This window comes from Thunnus albacares, chromosome 11 (genome assembly GCF_914725855.1).
Source record: "Thunnus albacares chromosome 11, fThuAlb1.1, whole genome shotgun sequence".
Classification (NCBI taxonomy): Eukaryota; Metazoa; Chordata; class Actinopteri; order Scombriformes; family Scombridae; genus Thunnus; species Thunnus albacares.
In genome coordinates, this window is record NC_058116.1 from 17,146,037 (window position 1) to 17,159,798 (window position 13,762).

At 38.1% G+C, this 13,762-nt stretch overlaps 2 long non-coding RNA genes across 6 annotated transcripts in view; one reads left to right on the top strand and one right to left on the bottom strand.

The window, feature by feature from the left end:
• The window catches only part of LOC122992884, a 125,821-nt gene that overhangs the window by 13,028 nt on the left and 99,031 nt on the right, over positions 1–13,762 (bottom strand). The gene's annotated exons all lie outside the window — the stretch shown is intronic.
• Positions 1,976–13,476, top strand: LOC122992886. The gene is made up of 3 exons (XR_006406169.1): positions 1,976–2,039; positions 3,192–3,377; positions 12,524–13,476. It is a non-coding gene; the product is annotated as an uncharacterized LOC122992886 (long non-coding RNA).

The following is a 13,762-nucleotide window of genomic DNA, read 5'->3' on the forward strand; positions in this document are numbered from 1 at the left end:
CCTTTTAATCTCAGCGGCTGGCAGTGTGAAACCGTTTAATCTCTTACACATTACATATTCTTTAAAAAAGTAAATACATTACTTAACTCATTACTCAACAGCAAAATTAGCTACATTACTCATTACTTTACTACCGTTACTCAGCTGGGCATCTTTTATGTTATAACGTCTGTGTTTAACAGGTGTAGAAACATTGTGGTTTAACAAGCAGACAGCCTGCAGTTTGGAGGAATTTACAGACCATCAACTTCTAGGTTAACATTAGTCCCGTCTTCACAGTGAAGCTGCATTGTGGTCACAACCTCCAAGTTGTGGAAAGTTGGACTTTCATTTCTCAATAATAATATAAACAATAATAATAATGTTGTAGTTATCATGATAATACAGATTTTGTTTCTCTCTGAGAGCTTTAAAAATGGGGGAAATATGTTAAGGTGGACTTAATAGATGATTAGAGGAAAACATGATAAAACACAGAAGTCTTCAATAAATACTTGCATATATAATTCAATACAACTGATTTATGCTTACATGTGCTACTCCTGTCAAAATTCACAAATCTGATAACCCTGACACTAAATGTAGTAATGTCAAAGCTGCACTCTTTCACTGCCTATAAAAATGTTGGTTGGTAAGACATTTCTGGAAAGAGGTACGTCACACAATTGATGTTGGTTTCAGTACACCTCCCTTCATAACCAAGAATATTTATTATGAATTTATACCATATGGATTTGAATAGAAAACAGGGCCAGTATGTACCTTAATATGACTACTTTAATATGAGTTTGCAAAGAGGCTTATAGATCTTACAGGAAAAGTAAAAATAAACCTTCTATAGGTAAAGTGGATGAAGGAGATGACGTTATGTATGGCAAAATTACATACTGTGAAATAAGATACATTTAAGGAAATATGGGATTTCTTTAAAGGGAAGATAATGGGAGATGGAGTAAGGTGGTAGATATAGATAATTATGATTTTAAAGAAGAGTAATTCATGTAGAGAGCCATACTTATGTGCCCCCCCTCCTCCCCCCCCTTGAGATAATTGTGGACTTTTGTGATTAAGTTGGAGAGGCATTACAGTATGTATTACAGGTTTTTTTTCTTTGTTTTTCTATCTTTCTTTTCTTCTATCATTTTATGTCTCTATGTTAGCTTACTCCTTGCGGATGTGAACTCTCAGAATTAATTGTTAATGTGCTATGAATTCTTAGTATTCATTTTTTAAAAGCACGTACTGATGTACAGCTGCTAATAGACGGGTTAGGTTAGATGTAGTAGACCTCACTGTGGCGATGAAGTCTCAATGGATTTAGAGACACATGGAGCCTCACATCTGCACAGAATGGCAGATGTGAGGACAGCTTCAAACACACTTTTTTCACACTAAATGGTGCAGCATAATTGTATTTAGGTGTTTCATTTTTTCCTCTACATGTAAATTCTTCATTAAGGTGCCTGTCACACTGCCTACTATAAAGGAACCAAGGTCAGTTTGTGCTGATCTTCATTAAGGCCTCTAATTACCATGAACTTTTGTTTTTCTCTCATTTACAACCATAACAAACACACTGCGGTAAGCTTCATGATATTTACAACTACTACTGATTGGCTTTTCACATAAACCCTAAAAACACCAATCATCAACAGCTTTCTGACAACCTCAAATGATCCAACTAACTCTATAGTTTAAACACTTAAGAAACATAAGTGGGAAAAGTAAAAAAGAAATGAGAGGCTGCCTGGTTGTCTAACATTTGAGTGCTTCTCAGTCCCAAAATCTTCATCTTCTAAGTCCCCAAATCTTTCCAAGCAGGTTTAATGCAGAATAATATAGGCCTTTCATATCAGATATTATGAAAAATTCTTATGAATATGTCTCTTCAGTGTTTGCTGTTGCTGAAATGTGTTTAATTTAGAAATTGTGTTGACAAAACTCCCACACAAGCCCCTACAGCAAACCCACAGCTCAATTAGTAGTGCAGGAAGGATTCATGTTGAGGCACCTGTCACTGGCTGAATCTCTGTTTACAGGTAGTCTATACACTTTCTATCAAGCTGAAGTGAACTGGTTTGAACTAATTACAGGACCAAAATATAGTCCAATGTGTCATACCCCAGTGGCTTCGGAACAGCTCCGATTGTTTCCACTAAAAAATGTTTTAAAACAGTGTCTAAGATACTATACAGCACGCCTGGGTTGCACCAGCTAATCGTAAATCCATCTCTAAGATTGTGTGTAAAGTTAGTGACTACTAACTAGTTTCAAACTAGTAATTTACTAAATCACATTCCACAGTTAAAACTTAAAAAATGTCTTATCTAGTTAACACTTAAGTAACATGTAAATCGGTTGCTAGGAAACATATGGAGCACTGTAGCTAGCATTACAAGCTTTAACATAACTAAGAAAACTAACAGTTTTACAGGCAAGAAGATAAAATTAACTTAACTGCCAATCCTTTGTGAATGTAGCTATGACTTTGTTTTATTCATATCTGCATACCTGGAGAAATGTGTTTTAAAAGGAGTAGTAGTTTAATGCAATTTATGCTAAGCTAACCAACATTATTCGGTCATTTAGTCTAATTTTATTAGTATACATTTTTCTAATTTGAGGTACATTGTGAATTTTTTTCCCGTGAAATGTTAAGTTTCAGTTCAGATATGACGACCATATTCCATGTTACCTTTTCACTCTTCAATCTAAATGGGTCAGATATTAGCAATCTAACATTAGCTTTGTCAGTTGGTTCATTCAGCTAGCTTAAACAAAAGTTCCTCCTGGCAGTTAGTACAAGTGTAAATATTTAGTTGATATTTTAGTTTTTTTAACATTTTCAAATATTTAGTTTTAATTAATGACTTGTAGGAACTATTTTGAATCTCCTCTTAGTAAACACTTATAACTCGGCTAAGTTTGAATGAATGAACTGCTGGTGCGAACGGCCCAAGCTCCTCCAAACATTTTAATTACTTTTCGAAGACATACAGTGTCAATTCCATTAACAGTTTTTGTCAGTGGCAAAGTTTATTGCTACTCTTTTTAGTTGACTTTCTTGCAGTACATCTTGAACTATGTCAATGCGGAGGTGGAGGAAATATTAAAGTAGGTTAATAACACTTTAAAACTTTTTGAATATGTATGTTTCAATATGTGCTGTTTCATTTCTATAACTTTCTCAGGTTTGGCCAAAAGAACTATGGCAACAGCGTTTAGCGGGGAGACAGAATACGATCAACAGCAACATGGATGTGCTGTTCCAGCCAACATCTGGGGTGTTGTTATAAATCCTACAAATCAGTCTGAATGTCTGAGTGTCATGGTTACTGAGCTAAAAGAGGATCATCAGCAGAGGGCTTCTATTAAAGGTGAGAAATCTAAAACCTCTCCACTTCTCATAAAGGCACACCAGAGAAACAACGCCAACTGGTAATAATCAGATCTGAGCATGTTTACTCTCACATACACACACGTACACATACACACACACGCAGAGTGTGTGTACGGCTGATGTGAGGTGTACAATATGATATATTAATGAGTGGCAAGTTGGGTGTATTGAAGCTACATACATGGATATACTGTATCTACATACCATGATGATGTTGCAACTTTAAGAGCAGTGTGCATGTAATCAAAAAGAGAGAATTAAAACATTTCATCAGATTTTCACAAACCAAAACAATTCACAAAACAGGCAACATGGTACCAACAGTAAAAGTCTGTGTCTGTGACTACATTTTCATGAACCTGAGCCTCACAGATGTCAGTTCGCTGCTCAGAGCAGATTTTGTATTAGTGCTATGAGGCTGCTGCTGGCTCCTCCTGCAGGGTTTCAAGGGAAGAAGGAAGGCTATTCATGGTCACTTCATTTGACAAGTATTTATTTGTGCTAATATATGACAGTTTGAAAGATGCCTTTTTTCTAAACCTGCAATAACAGATTTTTTGGCCAGCCGGGGGCAGTGGAAACAAGCTGTCAACACAACACTGACATATTATCAGCTTTTTTAGACCATGTCCACAATAAGCTAAATTCGTAAACACATCTTTTTCTCTCTGTTTTGGTCCTCTGTCCAGACTAAAACAGCATTTTCTCCACTGGATACAGAGCTTTTCCAAAATGGCCTCCTGATGCCGGCTAGGCACTGTAGTTTGTACGGGGAAAACAGTTTTGTAGAAACACTGTCATATTGATGACAAAACAGATGGTGGCAGTAGTGCAGCATTCCATTGTTTTTCACTGACATTTCATTGAAAGACAAAGAAGAAGAAACATGACAATAACAACAATGGCGAACAGCTTCATGTGAGTGTTGTTCTCTTTCTTGTATATTTTGATAGCTGGTTTAGAGTTAAACGCAGCCATCTTTCTCTCGCTGAAACTGTTGTAATCTGCTTGCAATAAACAAAATTTCAGGAAGTCGCCACAGAAACAGAAATTGTATACTGTTTCTTCTTCGCTGGTTTTCTGTGGTTAACTTGCTCGTCTGGCCTGTCTGTCTAGTTGGTCTTCACCATTTACCTACAAGGCTAGCACAAATTAGAATACCCTGGAGATTTTCTTTTTTGCTCCAGCTAGTTGCAGGCTTAATTACTTATTTATTGGTGGACTACAGAACTTTGCAGTAAATACATTAATATGTGTGACATTTGAAAGTAAATTTAAAGTATTTTAAAATATTTAGCACTCTGGGACTGGTCAATAGAACCCAAGATATGTAGGCAGATGCACTTTGGAAAACTCAGAAACTGACTGAATATAACAATATATAGGCCAAATAACAGAAAAACTACACAGCTCACAGATCTAGAGAAAAGTAACATGAACAGGGTATTTCTACCGTTTATCTCCCGATCGTTGCGACAAAAGAACAAATAGTTGCTGCTGTGATAACTTTACAGAGTTGTAAAATGTGATTATATGTGATATTATAGGCCGCTGTGCAGTGTTTTAGCATCTGCTAAGTCTTCAGATTTACAGATCTGTTTACTCAATCTGGACTTCCTGGATCGCATTTCATGTTCAGCATGTACATGAAGTAACAAGGCCCCCATGAACATAGCCCCCTGCATAGTTTTAATATCTGAATCCCTGCAAATGAACCAAGACAGAAATTCAGGTTGAAAAACAATAAGCTAAAAGACACAATAAGAGCTACGCAAAACTGCAGAGTCAGGTGATCATTTTCTGTGGGTTCATCACTACAAGCGACCTCTTGCATGTACAAGTTGTCATATGATCCATTGTTAATGTTAAAGTATTTATTATTGCTGCTTTGGTGCCATGAGTGTCTTTCTAGAACTGCTATAGGGCTCATTATTTTAGGTTTTTGTTTTACAAAATGGAATTTATCAGCTTTTGAATAAAAGAAAATCAAATATCTGTGTATCTAGAGATAGCATTTGCAATGCATATTTAAAACCTCCAAAGCAAAGAGTAGTTTCCTGCTCACAAAGGTGCTGTAAGGAATGCAATGACAGCAATCAGACGTATATCTGGGCTGCACCTTATTAAGGAGAGAATGACAGGAAGGGCAAGGTTTCAACTAAGCTCAGCAGAATCAAACTGTATCAAAAGTACTGCAAGGTAGAGTGCTAATAATAGACTAGTACAAACAAAACTCCCGACAGGAATAGAAAGATCAAAACAATGCCTATTTAGTGCTCACGCAGGCAGTGTGAATGGCTTTTGTGTGGCGCTTATTATTGCAATCTCAGTGTAGCAACGGTACAGAGCAAATCTCAGTAATTAACCTATGGTAATGACAAAAGCCAATTTATGGCTCTTAAAGATCAAATGTATCTCGGTTAATGTGAGGTCAATCTAATGCATGCGCGGGAATACCAGAGCTGGAATTGAAGTAGCTGGTTGGGGAGAGGTGTACTGGGATTATTGCCAGTGTGAATAGTGCTGTCAAAAACATCCATAATAAACAGATAGTAATGCACAAGCTGGTGTCAGGCTTAATTTGATACAGTAATAGTTCACATTGTGCATACATTTGTCTACTCAATCATTAGTCTTTATAAACAGTGTTGATGTTAACAAAAGACATAACAATATGACAGGCTAAATTGTAGATTTTCGGCCTGTGTTCACTATTGGATATGTCAGTTTTGAATATACGGCCCAGTAATAATAACTATTTCTATAGCCCTTTCCAAAAGCAAGTTACAAAGTGCTTTACTGAGACATAAAACGAAGAAACACCAGATCAAAATGAAATAAAAATAATTAAATTCTGAAATAAGATTAGAAATAGTACAGTAACAAATGAGTCTTCTGCTCACTTTATTTTGGGTTCCTTGCCCTGAGCTGCCTTAATGTTCAGGAAGCCCAGCACCATCTGCTGCACTGGCTGTGTATACTCCTTAACAGCATAATCACTTCTTCCACTGCAGCAACTTAATGATCCTTAACCCGGAGCTTCCTATTGACCTCATGCATTTCAGCAACAAGTGCTACGACGCCGTTATTTTCTCTTTTAACTTGTTGTGTAGATTGACTTTTGCTACTTGTGATCACCTTGCATTTGCATTTGATCAAATATCTGACCAGTTTCTTCTACAGCGGTACTACTTAGATCAGTTCTCCAGCACTGTGCTGGGATCAGCTGGTCATTTTACTGTTATAATTTTCATGGTGACACACATTTTTAATATGTGTTTATAAGAATATATCATAATAGAATGTTTCTTCATCCAAAACAGAGTGCAAAGTAACAAGCTGATTATTCAAAATTATAGTATTGATAAAATATGTCTTATATACTACATACAGTATATAGGTGAAAAGTTTTAATTCATGTTGATAAATCACCTGCCAGACCAACGAGCAAATATCAACTGGTTTAGTGATCATTTGTGAAGAATGCAAATAATGTCTATAATTTAATAATCTGGATCATCATAGATAAATTGAGTCCAAGCTCTTGCAATTTTTTAGAAACATCAAGCTGCTGCTGCACCACAAAGTAAGCTACCTCAGCTTGTTGTAAGCTAGTTAGCACCAAAGATTGTCTTTTTCAATTCGATATCTGCTTTGGATGTGGTGGTGTCAGGTCATACGACCTCCTCAAAAATGTGCACTCCCAAATGAGTCCTTTTACTTGTATTTACTGTAGCAATAGCAGCAGCAGCAGCAGCAGCAACGGGGAGTAAAAAGACAAACTGGAAATGGAACAAATGAGAAAATGGGCCACATAAGGTCAATTCTCTTAACTTTTGAGAACCTGTGAAACTTTGGTGTTCGGTTCTGTCTTGCGTTTCCACTGCGTTTGACAAACCAGAATGTTTTGGATATACATCAATAGTAATATAGTGCTGTTACCTGAATGTTACTGGAGAACACAGAAGGTACATTAAACTAATGGCATACTCCCCAACACTATGCATACAATCTACTGTTATATACAAATGTATTAAAAGGCATCAAAACAAACATGTTGCATATTATGATTCAGAACATTGCTTGTGCATTGAAACACAGGTACACAGAAACATCCTGCTTTATTAATGCCGTGTTGCCTCTGCAGATGTACTGTTACATTGATAGCCCAAGTACCCACAGCCTCTTTACCACTTACTTAAACACGAATAAATGGAATGAGTTGTGGAAAACAATGCAAACTTACAACACATCTGCTTGACCAACCATGGTTTACTGTCAGAAACCCCCCATGAGTAGCTGGAACTTGCATTTTGTACCACCCCCTGAGTAGAGCAATTTAATTCCAGGAACTTTCCCGCAAAGTGTAAACAGAAACCTAACCTATGACAATGATGACACGTTAGAGATGTAATGCTTAGGATTTAAATCCTGGTTAATTTGGCAAAACCTATGGTTGCTCCATCATAGAGATTCAGGGAAATGAGGACTCGCGCAAAACAACATATATCACAAGCTTCCTACAGCTTTTCAAATAAGCATGATTTCTATCTGAACCATTTCAAATGCTTGTCTCTGAGTCAGACTGAAAGTAAACACAGCAGTTATACAGTCTTCTAATGACAGATTATCCCGTCATTGCTTTTAACAACTTCTTAGAATTTGCTACCTTGCTGAGAAGTTGGAAATGTAACGCCTGCCCCTGCAACTCTTTGTCTAACAGCTCACTGTGGCTGCTCCTTGTTTCATTACTTCCTGCAACATTTAAAAGTCATCTGCTGTCAAAAAAAAGGCCTAAAATGACTGTTGTTTTGTAGATGCTATTTTTGATGCACAGATAGGTAATTTGAATCCAGCCAAGGAATGGCGGACTCTGCCACCAAGAATAAATTCTACTATATAGACTATATAATTACTGAATGTAAATACACTGAATGGCTATTGCTAAAAAATAGACATTTTTTTTTTATCCATGGATCACTTACAAGGGTCCTAAATGCTGGTTCAAAGCTTTTGACCAGGTCCCCTAATAGGTCTCTCTTATATTGGCTTCCCATCACTTCCCTACTTTTAGGGCTCTCCATGATCAGGCACCTGTCTACATTAGACCGCTACAGCACTGCAGCCCTACATCACCCGTAGACTTCTGATCAGAACTTGTTGGTTGTTACTTGCTGCAAAACTATGGAGATGGTGCTTTTGAAGTTGTAATTCCTATACATTACAAATCACTGCATTTGGATTTTAATTTTTTTTATTGCTATTATTTTCTACTCTTCTCATGTCTGTGACATCTGCTCTACTTTTTGTGGGTTATATGAGCTTGACCACTTCCACTGCCTCTGTAGGTAGAGGCCAGATGTTGGGCCACCTGGACATAGCAACAGACAAAACAGGCATTAGTTATTCAGCCAGACTCCAAACAGAGCCTACTGACAGATCATGGCTCCTGGGGAGTTATGCTGCATTTAAATAGCACCTTTTGATATTAGATCAATACGACGGATTAACAGTCAAGTCACTCATGGGCAGATGCTGCAGGGAGACAGCATGCTTTGACTGTGATACATTATGTGCCAGAACTAAACAAAGAAGTTATTTCAATTCCAATGGTTTTGTTACTTTTTTCACAAAAGGTCAAGCGCTGTCAAAAATATCAGCATATTGACCTTTTTAAACATTCCAGAAACATTGGGATCATAGATTATGCTTTCTTCCCCTCTTTCTCACTAAGAAAGGGTTAAAACTCATTCACACCAAAGTCGCAGGGGGCTGCAACTCTCTGTGCTTGTCATTTGCAGGTCATTGTACAGTTCATTTGAAGTCTAACATGGCATTGAGTGTCCTGGTGATAAGTGTGAATTGTCAGGAGGACAGAGACACAGTGCAGGATGACAGCAAGCTCTGTTACTACTTGAGTAGATCCATTCACTTCTCACACACCAATGGCTCATTCCCTCACTAACACCTAAGACAGTTTGCGGTCTAATTCTGAAACTTGTCAAACATTGTTATGTGTTTGGATCTTTGTATTGTATTTTATCTGGGCACGAACTGTTACAAGACACACACGTGTCCATTGTCAGCTTCCAACTCTAGCCTCTTGCAGAAAGTTTTCTGAGGCTGCTGCAGCATCTGGCTTGTCATTATCTACTGCAGGATATTAAGAAACATGTTTCTTGCTTTAATACTTCATGGCTTACAGTGCTTAAAGGATATATCTGGTGATATTCTATATTTTTCTTATTGTCAACAAATCCAATAAAAAAGACCAAAACCAACAATGAACTGATCCCACAAATAAGTATTGTGTGTGCGTCCAAAGCCTGATATAACTTATTCCTCTGTGCCGTAGACTTCCATTGTTGTCCAAAAACTATTAGGAACACATAAATGAGCCACATTGTAGTTCCTTTATTATGATGAGCATGGCTACTGTTGTTTGAGTCAGGTATAATGTTTACCATGTTCACCATCTTAGTTTAGTGTGTTAGCATGCTAGCATTTGCTAATTAGCACTAAACACAAGGTTCAGCTGAGGCTGGTGGGAATGTCATTAGTTTTGTTGGTATTTGGTCATACACCAAAGTACTTAACAAATTTAAATTTTCACCCGATGATGGTGCTAGATGAAAAGTCAGGGAATCACCAAAGCTATTACAATTCCTCCTAAGGGGGACATGAATGGGTGTACCAAATTTCATGGCAATCCATTCAAAAGTTGTTGAGACATTTCACTCAAAAACACAAATGTCAACCTCATGGTGGCACTAGAGGAGGAAGTCACGGGATCACCAGAGTCAGTAGGAATCATCCTCTGGGGAACATGAATGTCTGTACAAAATTTCATGGCCATCAAAGAGTGGTTGAGATATTTCAATCTGGACCAAAGTGATGGACCGACCAACAGAATGACTTTGCTAGAGAGCCACACCGCTAACATGTCTAAAAGGAAACACTGTCCTTGTCACTTTCTTTACTGACTTGATTTTCATACAAATATAACCTGTACCAGAAAACAAACACACACACCAGGAAAATATTAATGTGTTTGACAATTATTGCATATGCCAGTTTAAGTCTCTCTCTCTACATAGGTACCCTATAAGCAAAGTGTTTCTCATACACAGTGTTGCCCCTCCTTCCACTAATAGTGGTAGATATTTACAGGGTTAGAGATTTTTATTGACTATTACAAGAGAAATGAATATGGCCTAGAAAACGACACCTGCATCACACAGAAAGTTTTGTAAGGATGAGTTACATCAGTACTGCAGTCTAAAAAAAGTCTGAAAAGTTTTAAATATTTTTCATAAAGAAATTTTCCAAAAAATTATCAGTATTATTCACCTTGGCTCGGTCACATCTGTTAATATGTTTCTCTTTAAACCCATTTTGATATCTATCAGCTATCTCCAAGCCTGCATTTTTAATTTTGAGATGCAAGAAAAGTTGTTCTGGTCTGACTATGAGCTTCATTAGATCAAAACATTTTTTATTTGATTGGTTATGCAGGTACCCTCCTTTAGGCAACAGATTAGGGTTTGTTTGATTTAGTGCAACCTTTGACATTGTTGAACATACAATTTTACCTAATTGTGTAGGACTCCTGGGTTGAGATCGAAGATAGTGAAAAATGTATATAGACATACAGTTAATATAAATGAGTGATAAGTGATTTAGTGTCTAATGCAGTTATGCAATCTGAATATGGTTACCAACATTCCTTATACTACAGTATATACACAAAAGTGTACTTTCTCATTCAAAAGACACAACCAGTCACCATGGTTTACACAACTTCCCACCGTTTGCCCCGAAACTAGTTTGTTCAAAAATAAACTGAAGGAAACAACTAGTGCCAAAAGAAACACAAATGTAGACAGTCATCATTGTTATAACACGTCATTTTTTGAGGTCATATGTTTATATTCACTGTATGTGTCTGAAAGTCCCCAGTTTAGTACATGGGTCACAGCCTAGAGAATCAGTCAAAATCATTTCAGTGCACTGGAAGTTTAATAAGTATTTTTGTGGGTGATGTCATGGTTTTGGGGTGGGGATTCATTTTCTCCGACAAGTCTGTCGGTCAAGTCATTTTTTCCGAGGATACAGGTAATGTTCAGAATTGACATTCATGGCAATTTTACTGAAATTGCTTTCAATTGATAATATTAACAGATTTTAAACAAAAGTAGTCAATACAATAGTTTTAGCCATGCATTAACAAACAGTTGGACTAATCATGGATGGTCAGCAGTTCACTGTCACGTGTCAACATTGTTCTGCCTGCAGATTGACAGAGTGTCCTTGGAGTTGGGCTTTATGACTAGAGGACAAAAAGCACTCCAGGCTGCCAAGACATCTCCTCCTGTCTCAGACAAACAGCGGGGACAGGCATATTGGCAAACATAAACATGTGGACACCTACAGTACAAAGACACACACATCCTGCAGATAACAAGTGTGTGTGTGTGTGTGTGTGTGTGTGCATGTGTGTGTGTGTGTGTGTACATGCATATTGCTGAAGTGCTACAGAAGGGAAATAAACAAGCTCCAGCTGCTGCTTCTCAACAATCCACTTTTTCTTATATCGTAGTGACATATAAATAATTAAATATTAATGCGCTATTGTGTATTGATTGAAAAAATACCTGCCACTATAATGGGCCGGTTGATATTTCTGAATCAAACAATGACAAACTCGTTATCAAAGGGCATTTTTTAAACATTTATGACAACTGAGTAGCTGTGGAGCAGAAGGCCTCACATGGGCAATAAAAAGCACATAGATGAAGACAATGCCCATTTATAGTTGTTCAAAATGAAAGTTATGCATGATAAACAACGTCTCTTGAGTTGTATTAACCTTGGAAGACCTGGCACAATAGATTCAACAGTCCAATTGATTATTTTGATGGGTGAAAAGGTTCAACTAACACCTCTCCTGAATGCTTACAAGTCAGTACAGTGTGTTGAATGAAGACAATAAAGCCTAGCTTGTAGAATTTTAATGTAAATTACCACAGTGAACAAAGGAGAGGAGTTCCTGTGGACATGAGGGCTAAACGATCGGACTGGAAACATTCAGTGAAAAAAATGTGTTTCATTCTTTAATTCCAGAGGCAGAGTGAGCCTCACCATGCCTCCTTTGTTCGGCTGACTCATGGATGGGGAATGGAACTGTTGTGTGCTGTGGAAAGTTTTCACCATGAAAACAGAAAGACAGTCCACTCCAGGCTGCAGGAGCTGAACAAAGAGAGTCTTTAAACATGCCAGTCCAGTCAGTGGATAGTCCAGTACGGAGTCAAACTGAGTACAGTGGAGTAGGGATCTACTGCTTGACATGCAGAGACTCTGGTGTGACTGTAAGAAGCCATGGAGACCCTTCTCCCTTCAGGGAAGGACTGGGGGAGACACTGGCTGTCCACTGTGGGGGCCAGCAGGTCTTCAGAGGTGTCACCTCCACACAATGTGACAAACCCCTCTGGTATGACCCTTCTTCACACCCCCTATCCCCTTTCCTTCCACGTTCTTAGACAAATGAGTGAAGACCCCGACCCAGGCGCCACCACAGGCAAGGACGGAGACTGCGTGGACTCCGCCAGTCACGGCTTCTCGCTCCATCACTTCACACTTATATCCCCCCTGCGCTTTTCTCCGTCCCCTTCCTTTTTTCTTTTTTTCTCAGGCTTCAGGCTCTCACTGCTCATTTTGTGACTACAGGACTTTTACCAGGGTCTCGCCCAGACATACGCCACATGTCACCCTGCCGTCCGTGGCCACACTGCCTGAAGGCAGATAGTAGTCTGAGGCTTGAACTGGAGAAGCACTGTGACAGATTCCCAACAACCCTTCCTCTGTCTTATTCTTTATCTCTTACTCTGTTTATATCCACCTTTATCTCTCTTTATCTCTCATGTGTGTATCAAACTATCTGTAACTGTCCTCTCTTGTGCGCTTTACTGTAGATTAAATGGATTATGTCCGCTTACTTTTTCTCAATTTTACTCCTTTAGCATAATGAAGGTAGAGCTAATATTGAGGAATGCAAAAAAAAAAAAAAAAAAAACCCTCATGGACTAATCTTGTGCTGAGTACAGCCATGATAATGATGATGGATTAGAAATACAGCAGCGTATTGGGATTACAGTGCTATTAACTGGCCAGGGGAGGAGGATGAGGAGGCAGACCAGTATCTAGCTAATCAATCAAATAATCGGGACAAGCCCTTGTCTAGTAGAAACAATTAGACCACTTCTCCAAAATCAATAGCCCTGCATTTTGTTTAGATACCCACTGGTCACTCATTCAATAAAGCCTCTGTGGGTTTTGATAAGCCTGCCAGTCGGCAAGGGCCAT